This window comes from Phoxinus phoxinus, assembly GCF_949152265.1.
Source record: "Phoxinus phoxinus genome assembly, chromosome: 19".
Lineage (NCBI taxonomy): Eukaryota > Metazoa > Chordata > Actinopteri > Cypriniformes > Leuciscidae > Phoxinus > Phoxinus phoxinus.
Window position 1 is genome coordinate 19,441,678 of NC_136894.1, and position 11,459 is coordinate 19,453,136.

The 11,459-nt window shown below is 39.3% G+C and overlaps 1 long non-coding RNA gene across 3 annotated transcripts; it reads right to left on the bottom strand.

Annotated features, from left to right (window-relative positions):
• Positions 1-8,321: 8,321 nt before the first annotated feature.
• Positions 8,322-11,374, bottom strand: LOC306987034. 3 transcript variants are annotated; one of them, XR_013795077.1, is made up of 5 exons: positions 11,325-11,374; positions 11,172-11,225; positions 10,870-10,962; positions 10,487-10,656; positions 8,322-10,023 (listed from the first exon to the last, which is right to left on the bottom strand). It is a non-coding gene; the product is annotated as an uncharacterized lncRNA (long non-coding RNA). The 3 variants fall into 3 exon arrangements; XR_013795078.1 differs by having other exon boundaries at positions 8,322-9,788; positions 9,959-10,656; XR_013795079.1 differs by having other exon boundaries at positions 8,322-10,656.
• Between the last annotated feature and the right edge of the window lie 85 nt (positions 11,375-11,459).

The following is an 11,459-nucleotide window of genomic DNA, read 5'->3' on the forward strand; positions in this document are numbered from 1 at the left end:
TTTTCGGACCCCGTTCCAGGGGGCGCTGTCAAGCCCCCCTGCCACGCCCGGGTACCAGCTTCAGTCCGGCTCTAATGGCCGCGGGTTCTGACCAGTGTGCAAAGTTTCAAGAGTTTTCGAGCACGTTAAGGCCCCCAAAAGTGCCCGAATAGTCGTAAGAAAAATAATAATAAATATATATATAAATAAATATAGCCGCAAGCAGCGATTACGGGCCCAAGCCTGTGGCACCGCCACCCCGGTGCCTTTAGTTGCACTAAAGGCACCAGGGTGGCGGTGCCACCGGCTTGGGCCCTCCATCGCTGCTTGCGGCTATATTTATATATATATATATATATATATATATATATATATATATATATATAAATATATATATATAAAAAACCGCCACCCCGGTGCCTTTAGATTTCCTGTGCACAACGGGCAATAACGTAACTCTGCTTTGACTGTCGAGAAGAAGTCTGCTTTAGAGCTTGCATCAGTGTGGGTTTTGCAAAAGTGCGCATCGAGGGCACATAAGAAAAATTTATATATATATATATATATATTAGTGTTGTCAAAAGACCCGGTACTTCGGTACCATTTCGGTACTAAAAAAATTAAATGGTAACGGTACCAGCTTTTCTTAAGTACCGGTGTAAATTCATCATTTCATAAATTCGTTTCCTCGCCACGGCCAAACCGTTCGAGATATCAAAAATCCGTCCGCAATTTAGCATCCTATTCTAGCATGATTTACCTTGATTTACCATGTTATAGGATGATTTACCATGATATACTACATTCTAGAATGATTTACCAGGATTCTAGCATGATTTACCTTATTTACTATGATTTTCCATGTTTCTAGCTTTAATAACCATGATTTACCACGTTGCTAGTAATTATGTGAAGCATCAGAACAAATGAAGTGATAAACTCTGACAAAATATGATTGTGTTATAATAGTAATTGTTATATAAGGGATTTTTTTAGTGTCTAAATAAATGAATGCAAAAGCACATGTGAAAAGACTATTAATAAGTAGAATGTCCAGCAGAGGGCAGTAGAAGACCACTTATTGGCTCACTTTCATTTTACAAGTCTTGATGTTTACCAGTATTTTGCACCAAAGCAAACAAGTTTTTGCATGTTAACTCCATTATGCATGCTTACACACATTACACGTCCATCATAATAACAAATATATAGCTTTAAGCATTTGTTTGTTAGCCAATGCTGAAAGCTGATAAAAAGATTACAAATATAATCCTGCTGCTCTCTCTAGTGGACGACAGTGTTATTACAGCCTCCATCTTACAGTTGAAGTGAATGAATGTATGGAAATTTGGTTTCTCACATATATTTTGGGAACGAGAGAGCGAAAAAATCTGAAACTCGGAGCTTAGATAGTGCTCGAGGTGCCCTGTGTAATGAGACCATCCCAGTGTTGGTGGGCGATTGGGGCCGGGAGTTATTCCCGTTCAAATGCAAACATTTTTTGGCTTATATCTCGGGAATGCCCAGGCCAAATCGCACCAAAATCGAATTGAAGCTAGGTAAGGACGGGCCCTTTCCAACAAGCTATTCCACAATGATCGGGGTGGTCTGGTTCGGGAGTTACAGCCGATCAAAGGTCGGAGGTCTCTGATTTTGCGATCGCCGGGGGGGCGTTCCCGACCTCCGCGACAATAGATTTCGATCAAGAGCCTGGAGAGGACCTTACCATCAAAATTTGAGCGCGCAACGACTTTCCGTTTTCGAGTTATGAGTGAATTTCGAGTGGGGGGGGCGTGGCCACCGTTATACTTTCGCTTTCAGGCTTCCCATTTCTCAGTGTGACACAATTGTCAATAGTAATACAACAATAGATGAATTTTGATCAAATGTCATTGTAAATGTTAAAATACTGATTTTATAAAGTCTAAATATGAATTATATAACAATATTAGGGAGTAGTATGATGAAGAGACAGCAGGGGGCAGTATAATACCACTTATTGGCTCTATCATTTTAACAAATCCCTCACACCCCAAACACACTAACAGAGGGAGGGGGGGTGAAAATCCTCCACAAGTCCACATTCAAACAAAAATATCTGACTTCCTGTTGGTCGGAGCTAATGAGTGTAAATTAGAAAGTTGTCCGGATTGAAGAGAAGAATATACGTACCGAGTTTGGTTACTGTAGGTAAAACTAATACCCCGTTTTTGACTAAAGGTGGCGCTACTGAGCCCCTTACCACGCCCGTTTCTGAAACTTCGCACAAGTGTACTAGGCTATAAATGTGATATGCATGTTGAGTTTCATGCAATTTGAAGCATGTTAAGAGCCTCAAACGCATCCAAAAAGAATATACAAGTTTAAAGCGTTGCCATGGCGACAGTATTAAAGATATCAATAATCCTTTCACAGGTCTACATCTGTCGTGTGTTTACATTATACAGATGAAGTTTGAAGCAAATCGGGTAAAAATAAGAGGGTGAATTCAAACCATTTTGAAAGTGACACACTTCCTGCTGCCAGTTGGTGGCGCTATAACTTTGACTCACAATAGTCACATCCATGTGATCGGCCTCTTACAGCGAACACACTGCTGAAGTTTCATCAAGATCAGTTAATGTATGAGGATGTTATAACACACTTCCTGTTTCCAATATTCGCCATAAATTCGTTTCCTCGCCACGGCCAAACCGTTCGAGATATCAAAAATCCCCTCGCAACTTTTCATCCTCAATGTCTTGAGTTCATGCACACCGAGTTTCGTGGCGATTGGTTGAATCGTCTAGGAGTAGTATTTTAAATTCCATTGAATGCGTTTTTCTAACTACCCCAAATAGCCGACTTCCTGTTGGGCTGGGGTAAAAAGTCAGAGCACGAAGGATATATGAACCGGTGAGATCTATAAGTGTACCGAGTTTCATATTATTTCATGCAAGCGTGTTTGATTTATGGACCAAGTTTTCGGACCCCGTTCCAGGGGGCGCTGTCGAGCCCCCCTGCCACGCCCGGGTACCAGCTTCAGTCCAGCTCTAATGGCCGCGGGTTCTGACCAGTGTGCAAAGTTTCAAGAGTTTTTGAGCACGTTAAGGCCCCCAAAAGTGGCAAAAACCTTGACATTTTTTTTATTATAAAGAAGAAGAAGAATTAAAGCTGCAAGCAGCGATTGCGGGCCCAAGCCGGTGGCACCGCCACCCTGGTGCCTTTAGTGGAACTAAAGGCACCGGGTGGCGGTGCCACCGGCTTGGGCCCTCCATCGCTGCTTGCAGCTTTAATTATATATATATATATATATATATATATATATATATATTATGTAAATTCTTTTTTCCCCCTATTTTTAACATATATATTATTATATATATTATTAACATTTTTGGATGCTAAACTATTCTTTTTATAGGCTTTGTACTTTGTACACTCACGTTCCAATATAGAAAAATTATCCTCTTCAAATGCGCAAAAATGTGCTTGGAAACATCACAGTGGAGCGGTGCTTACTATGAACGGCACAAACTGTACAAATGACTATTTAAACAGAGCAGTGTAATTGTTATATGTAAGGTTGACTATTTTATTATTATATTTTATTAAGGCTATAATGAACATGCTGCGATGTCAAGATTGCAATGCTGGAATGCTGTGTGTGTGTGTGTGTGTGTGTGTGTGTGTGTGTGTGTGGCTCGATCGAACAATGGAGACATAAAAACATACTCCGTCATTTTGTTCATACAGACCATCATTCAAAATGCAAAGTGTTTCCTTATATTTGTGTACACTCGCAATGAAACACAACATTGTGCTTTTATTAAACTATAAACTCTTGTCAAACTGTAACCTACAACTGTCACCCAACCAAAATCACACACACACACACACGCACACACACACACACACACACACACACACACACACACACACACACACACACACACATCCCCCCTCCCCTCCCCTCCCCTCCCCTCCCCTCCCCACACAGACAGACACACACACACACAGAATGGCAGAGAGACAGAGAGAGAGAAAATACACATTCAAACCACAATATCTGACTTCCTGTTGGTCGGAGCTAATGACTGTAAATTAGAAAGTTGTCCGGATCGAAGAGAAGAATATACGTACCGAGTTTGGTTACTGTAGGTAAAACTATAACTAAGTTATAACACACTTTATGCATCCTTTTTTAATCATAAATTTGTTTCCTCGCCACGGCCAAACCGTTCGAGATATCAAAAATCCCCTGGCAATTTATCATCTTCCATGTCTTGACTTCATGCTGACCGAGTTTCGTGGCCATCGGATGAAATATCTAGGAGAAGTGTTTCAAATGCGAGAGCAAGCGTTCTCCAATCAACCCGTAATAGCCGACTTCCTGTTGGGCTGGCGTAAAACTTGACCCAGGGAAAGTTGTTCGGCCCGATTAAATCTATATGTGTACCGAGTTTCATATTAATTCATGCAAGCGTGTTTGATATACGGACAAGTGTTCGAATCGCATTCCAGGGGGCGCTGTCGAGCCCCCCTGCCACGCCCGGGTACCAGCTTCAGTCTGGCTCTAATGTCCACGGGTTCTGACCTGTGTGCAAAATTTCAAGAGTTTTCGAGCATGTTAAGGCCCTCAAAAGTGCCAGAGATTTTGCACACAGCAGAGAAATGGTTAAACTAAACTAGCCCCCCTCCTCACACACACACACTCACACACACAGAGGGGCAGAGGGAAAATGCTCCAAACAGTACACATTCAAACCAAAATATCTGACTTCCTGTTGGTCGGAGCTAATGACTGTAAATTAGAAAGTTGTCCGGATCGAAGAGAAGAATATACGTACCGAGTTTGGTTACTGTAGGTAAAACTAATACCCCATTTTTGACTAAAGGTGGCGCTACTGAGCCCCTTACCACGCCTGTTTCTGAAACTTCGCACATGTCTATTACACAATAAATGTCAAATGCATGTTGAGTTTCATGTAATTTGAAGCATGTTAAGAGCCTCAAATGCATCCAAAAAGAATATAAAAGTTTAAAGCGTTGCCATGGCGACAGTATTAAAGATATCAATAATCCTTTTACAGGTCTACATCTGTCGTGTAAACACATTATACAGATGAAGTTTGAAGCAAATCGGGTAAAAATAAGAGGGTGATTTCAAAGCATTTCGAAAGTGACACACTTCCTGCTGCCAGTTGGTGGCGCTATAACTTTGACTCACAATAGTCACATCCATGTGATCGGCCTCTTACAGCGAACACACTACTGAAGTTTCATCAAGATCAGTTAATGTATGAGGATGTTATAACACACTTCCTGTTTCCAATTATCGCCATAAATTTGTTTCCTCACCACGGCCAAACCGTTCGAGATATCAAAAATCCCCTCGCAACTTTTCATCCTCCATGTCTTGACTTCATGCACACCGAGTTTCGTGGTGATTGTTTGAATCGTCTAGGAGGAGTATTTTAAATTCCATTGCATGTGTTTTTTAAACTACGCCAAATAGCCGACTTCCTGTTGGGCTGGGGTAAAAAGTCAGAGCATGAAGGATATATGAACCGATGAGATCTATAAGTGTACCGAGTTTCATATTATTTCATGCTAGCGTGTTTGATTTATGGACCAAGTTTTCGGACCCCGTTCCAGGGGGCGCTGTCGAGCCCCCCTGCCACGCCCGGGTACCAGCTTCAGTCCGGCTGTAATGGCCGCGGGTTCTGACCAGTGTGCAAAGTTTCAAGAGTTTTTGAGCACGTTAAGGCCCCCAAAAGTGGCAAAAACCTTGAAAAAAAATTTATTATAAAGAAGAAGAAGAAGAAAAACAAAAAACCCTTAGAAGAACAATAGGGCTCTGCGCCCTTTCAGGGCTTGGGCCCTAATAATAATCCTTTGGAAAACAATAGGGCCTTCGCCCTTTCAGGGCTTGGGCCCTAATAATCCGGAGAAAAACAATAGGGCCTTCGCCTTTTCAAGGCTTGGGCCCTAATAATCAGAAGAAAAACAATAGGGCCTTCGCCTTTTCAAGGCTTGGGCCCTAATAATCCGGAGGAAAACAATAGGGCCTTCGCCTTTTCAAGGCTTGGGCCCTAATAATAATCCGGAGGAAAACAATAGGGCCTTCGCCTTTTCAAGGCTTGGGCCCTAATAATCAGAAGAAAAACAATAGGGCCTTCGCCTTTTCAAGGCTTGGGCCCTAATAATCCCATGGAAAACAATAGGGCCTTCGCCTTTTCAAGGCTTGGGCCCTAATTAGCTAACTTTGCTAGCCTGCACATTTGGTGCAGAAACTAAGCTATATTTTTAGAATGTCTTCTATCATTTATATCGTCATAAGAAATGGCCACATTACAAATCTAAAGTTTCTAAACACAACTTCTTGTCCTGATTCAACAGTTTTTGATGTATAAATGTAAGAATAGTATCCATCTCTATTAATTAACCCTACTTACCGAGTGGAAAATCGCAATGGACCTTGGGATCGCCCATACGGTGACGTCAGCGTTATTAATTTAGAGGATTTAATAAAAATAAAAAAAAGATTAATTGAACACAATCGTAGCATATTATATATATTTAGTAAAATCAACAAACCAGATAAAAAAATACGTTATCCAGATGCTATAGTTAAAGCAGTGTCCTACCTAACAAGAAAACGCTTAAACTGCTTACTTGCACGCGACTGGAGCGTTGTTAAACTCACCTTTTAATGCCGTTTTACCTGCAGTTGAGTGTTGTTTAACTCACCGCTGAATGCGGTTGCACACCATGTGCGTTGTTAAACTCAACGCTGATAAACGCGCTATAAACCTTGCGCAGAGGGCACTTTGATATAAGATTGCGAGGGTTTTTAAACATAAAAAAACAGTTGGAGGGGCAGATAAAAATGATATGGGGGCCGCCATTTGACTCGCCCTGGCATAGATCATTTTTTTGTAGCCTATTCCTTTTTATTTGTATTTATTGTAGTCTTGACCCATAATGCAGACAACAGATTGCGGTGTGCTGACCCAAGACGTCAAATTTCAACGCTGTTGGGTTCTATAGAAGTCTATCGGACTACCCTGCACGTTGAAAAATGACGCCAAAGGTATACCCAGTGCGTTAAAAAGTGACGCCATGGTCCCTTGACCATGCGTCAGACATTTGACGAGAAGGGAGTTGGTTGAACAGCTCCCTTCTTCTTCCCTATCATGGCTGGAGCACCATCAGTAGTGATGGACACAATATGCTTGACATCAATTCCCCATTCATTAAGCATCTGCATGATAGCTTCATAGATGTCCTCTCCTCTAGTGTGACAGAGTGGAGTAAGGCCCAGTATGTCTTCACAGAATGTCCCCTCCCAGCAAGCAATTTTGCGTCTAAAAGACGTCTAATAGCTGTCAAAACCCAGCCCAGACGTCTAGGCTAAAACAAGGCTAAATTTGGGCTGTCAGTGAAAATCTAATAGACGTCTAGCCATAGCCCAAGAATAAGACGTCTAAGCATAGCCCAAGAATAGACTAGTCATCAATTAGACGGCTATTAAACGACTACATGTATACGTCTAATAGACAGTGCATATGGGTCTAGGCTAAAACAAGGCTAAATTTGGGCTGTCAGTGAAAATCTAATAGACGTCTAACCATAACCCAAGAATAGACTAGTCATCAATTAGACGGCTATTGAACGACTACATGTATACGTCTAATAGACAGTGCATATGGGTCTAGGCTAAATTTGGGCTGTCAGTGAAAATCTAATAGACGTCTAACCATAACCCAAGAATAGACTAGTCATCAATTAGACGGCTATTAAACGACTACATGTATGTGATGGCTAAAGGATTCTTTTCACTTAAATAACATGTTCTCATAAATGATAATCCATCCAAACAAATTAAATATAAAAGGTTTTATTTAGATAAAGAACATTAACCCACTTAAAAAAAGTTCAAAACATAATTACCAAAAAAATACAATATAAAGATAAAAAAATATGGAACATCAACAACTTAACAAAAATATAAATAAATTACCAAATAAGAAGTAAAATAAAAAACCTGTTGGTTTCTAAAACAACATTAATTATAAGCTTTATTTCCGTACCCCCCCCCCCCCCCCCCCCGCTCTCCCTGGCGCTTGCTTGAAATGCCCCCCAATTGCATTTTTTAATTCAAATTCTGTTGAAGCTGGAAAGTGTATCATCACAGCATCTGCCAAAGAAAAAAAGAATTTGCATAAGAAAAGCATTGTTGACACCAATGTTTAAAGGGCACCTATTATGACATTTAAAATGTTCCTAATGTTGGTTTGGGAGTCCCCAACAACAGTTTTACATGCATGCAATGACAAAAACACACTTTTGTTGTCGTATAATATGCATTTATTTTTACCTGATTTGCTCACCGACTCCCAAATGATTCGTTCAACGACTCGTTTTTCCAAACCCCTCCTCTGCGCGACGCTAATCTGCGATTGGTCAGATGACCCAGCAGTGTTTACAGAGATAATACTTATTGTTTAACACGGAGTACAATGATGCTTTTATCAATTAAATTGTGTTATAATAATGATTATAGTCCACTGCTTTATAGTTTGTAGTAAAAAACGAAAAATAAGATAAATAATTTAATGTTATGTTAGCGAGCATAGCCCAGAGTTCATATTGTAAAAGCACAATCAGTCTTGGTTTGCGTTAGCCCGATGCATAAACATAACGTTTTTACACAAAAAAAATGCAGTTACATTACTACGAGGTATTACTCTATTCTTTAAGACAACTCCGAAAACAACGACAAACACTTTACATATCTCAATACAATTGTCATTGAAGACCTAGAAGCTAAACGGTGCTTACACAACAAACAAAATAATTATTAAGCATGCTACATAAAATATAAAAGCAAAAATTATTAATAACACTTACAGGTTGTGATACGGAGGAGGAAGCTGATGCAAATACACTTGGAACTGAACCTTCCTTCAATATCAGCCGGCTCGCGAATCCAAGTTTGATTGCATTTAAGTTGATAAAGCAATCGTCTTCAAAATGGCGCGAACAAAGCACAAGGCTCGGACTATACTTCTGTGGTAAAGTTGTATATATGAATTGTAGCCACTTAGTCTTCAAATGCTCCTCCTTGGGCAGATTAAAAAAGTTGTCTTTTGAGTCGCACTTCAGAACACAGCGTCTCGTCGCCATGATATTTTCAAGTTTTCCCTGGCCTTGGAGCGCAATAAGTGGGCGTATCGTATTCAAATAACTTGACAAGTTGACGTCATCTAGTCAGAGAAAAAGCTTCGGTCTTCTAACGATTCATAAAAATGACTCCGAGTCGACTCTTACTTTTGAAAGACAATAACTTTATATACGGTGCACTTTCATATTTCAAACTTTGCAGGATGTTTTTGTTCACTTAGATCTATGTTACACACTACATGAAAGGTACATTTCAAAATTCCATAATAGGTGCCCTTTAACTTAATTACAGTAATTGAGACTAAGTCATTCTCTTTTGCTTGGATGCACACTAGTGTTGGGCAATATAGAGTTAAGATGCATGCATTTTCCAAAGCAATATATTAAGACTATCATTTATATCAATATAGCCTGATGTCACATTAAAATAAATTGTTCATACATGTATATTTATTGTGCATTACCATTATTCAGCCTAAAAACAGAAATAAGTTCCCTGGTCAATGTTTGCATGCGCTCTTCTCTCACACACACACACACCTCTAATGATCGAGAACAATGCAGTGTTTTCAAAAGCCTCCTTCTGCAGTGGACCGCCCCCCTTCATATTAAATTTGGACATGAGGGAATTTTTGAAGACACTAAATAACAAATTAAGGTGGTTAACAATTGTGGTGAAAGACTGACATTTCAAAATGACTGTTGTAGGATTTTTTTTTTAATTTCTTATTTGTGTTGTGACCACATGAAACACTTAATCTGTATTGACACCAGAATGTTTGATTAATGTTGCACATTTTGTACGTTTTACCTGTCCAGCATTCTTCTGGCACTGTCTTTGAGGTTTCTTCCTCCTATTTTGCTCAACTTTGACATCTGAACAACACATGCCAATGTCAGTACTTGGCAGGTAGTATTACAGTATATGCTTCAGTGTACAACTGTTTACTAGCATTAAACGTTGATGCTCATTGACCTGCAAGTTTTCCATCAATAACCCTATAAAACTCTATTAGAGCAGATTGCAGACCCACACCTCCAGACAGAGAAAAAAGCTTTTTACCTAGAGTCTTAGAGTCTTTAAAAAAAATAAAATTCATTTTTTAATAAATATTTTTTTTAATGCTTTATTAAAAATAATAATTTTTTAGTTTCTCAAACTTAATGTTAATTTACTTAATGTACAATGACAAATATATTGTATTCTATTGACTCATACTCTCAGTATGCAACAAGCCATTGTTCAGTCATAAATTCGATATTGTAGTTCAAATAAACGATAGACTGTCAAAGATTAGAGTTTTAGTGAGGAAATTTAGCCTTGAATTGTTTTTTTTACCATTGCTGCCCGGGTACTCTCATTTTCCAACTGCCTTTCCAGGTATCGGAACTCCTCCTCGGTGGCCAAGGTAGACAGGTGGAACACAGTGTCTGGTTCCACATTTTGACCAATCCTTCTCAGTTCATCTTTTATTTCTATAAGCTGCGTCAGGACTTTTCTTTGGAATCCTAAATGCAACAAAGGCATTGTGTTACTTAAAAAATACCATACAAGATAGCATCACAATACTGAGGTATGACCACTCCAATACATCTTAAGAAAAAGTTTTCATGAAAATTTTAACACAAATCTCTACCTCCTAATCTATAGGGGACCAGGAGAAGAACTGTGGCCAGCTATCAACCAGAAGGTGAAAGATAAAGTAGAGAATCTTTACTTACTCCCACGGTCGTGATTCAGGAAAATCTATACAAATATTTTTAGTAACAATCCATTGACACTTTTCTCTGACATTGGGAACTTGTCTTGCTTTTCTGTAAAAATAATAATAAAAAAATCAGGCAAACGCATTTAATAGATATGCATTTTTTTTTAATGTAAAAATAAAATGGAAGAAAGTAGATATGCTGCCCTTTAAATTAAAACATTTCGACACAGTAAAAGTAAAACAAATATGATAATTATGTTAGTTTGACTGATGCTCCTTGATAGAGCTTAATTAGCATAACATGTCCATTCTAACCTTGGGGATTTCTGCCTTGAGGAGTCCTGGCTGATTGGCGCTAAGTCCCAGTAACTGTAATGAAGTATGGAGATGTTACTATTTGGAAGATTTACATCAGCATCTGACAACTCTGGCAAAACATGTTCATATATAACATTGGGCATTTCTGACCTTGAGGAGTCCTGGGAGTCCTTGTTGATTGGCACGCAGTTCTGGTAACTGTAATAAAGTATGGAAATGTTACTATTTGGAAGATTTACATCAGCATATGACAACTCTGGCAAAACATTTTCATATATAACATTG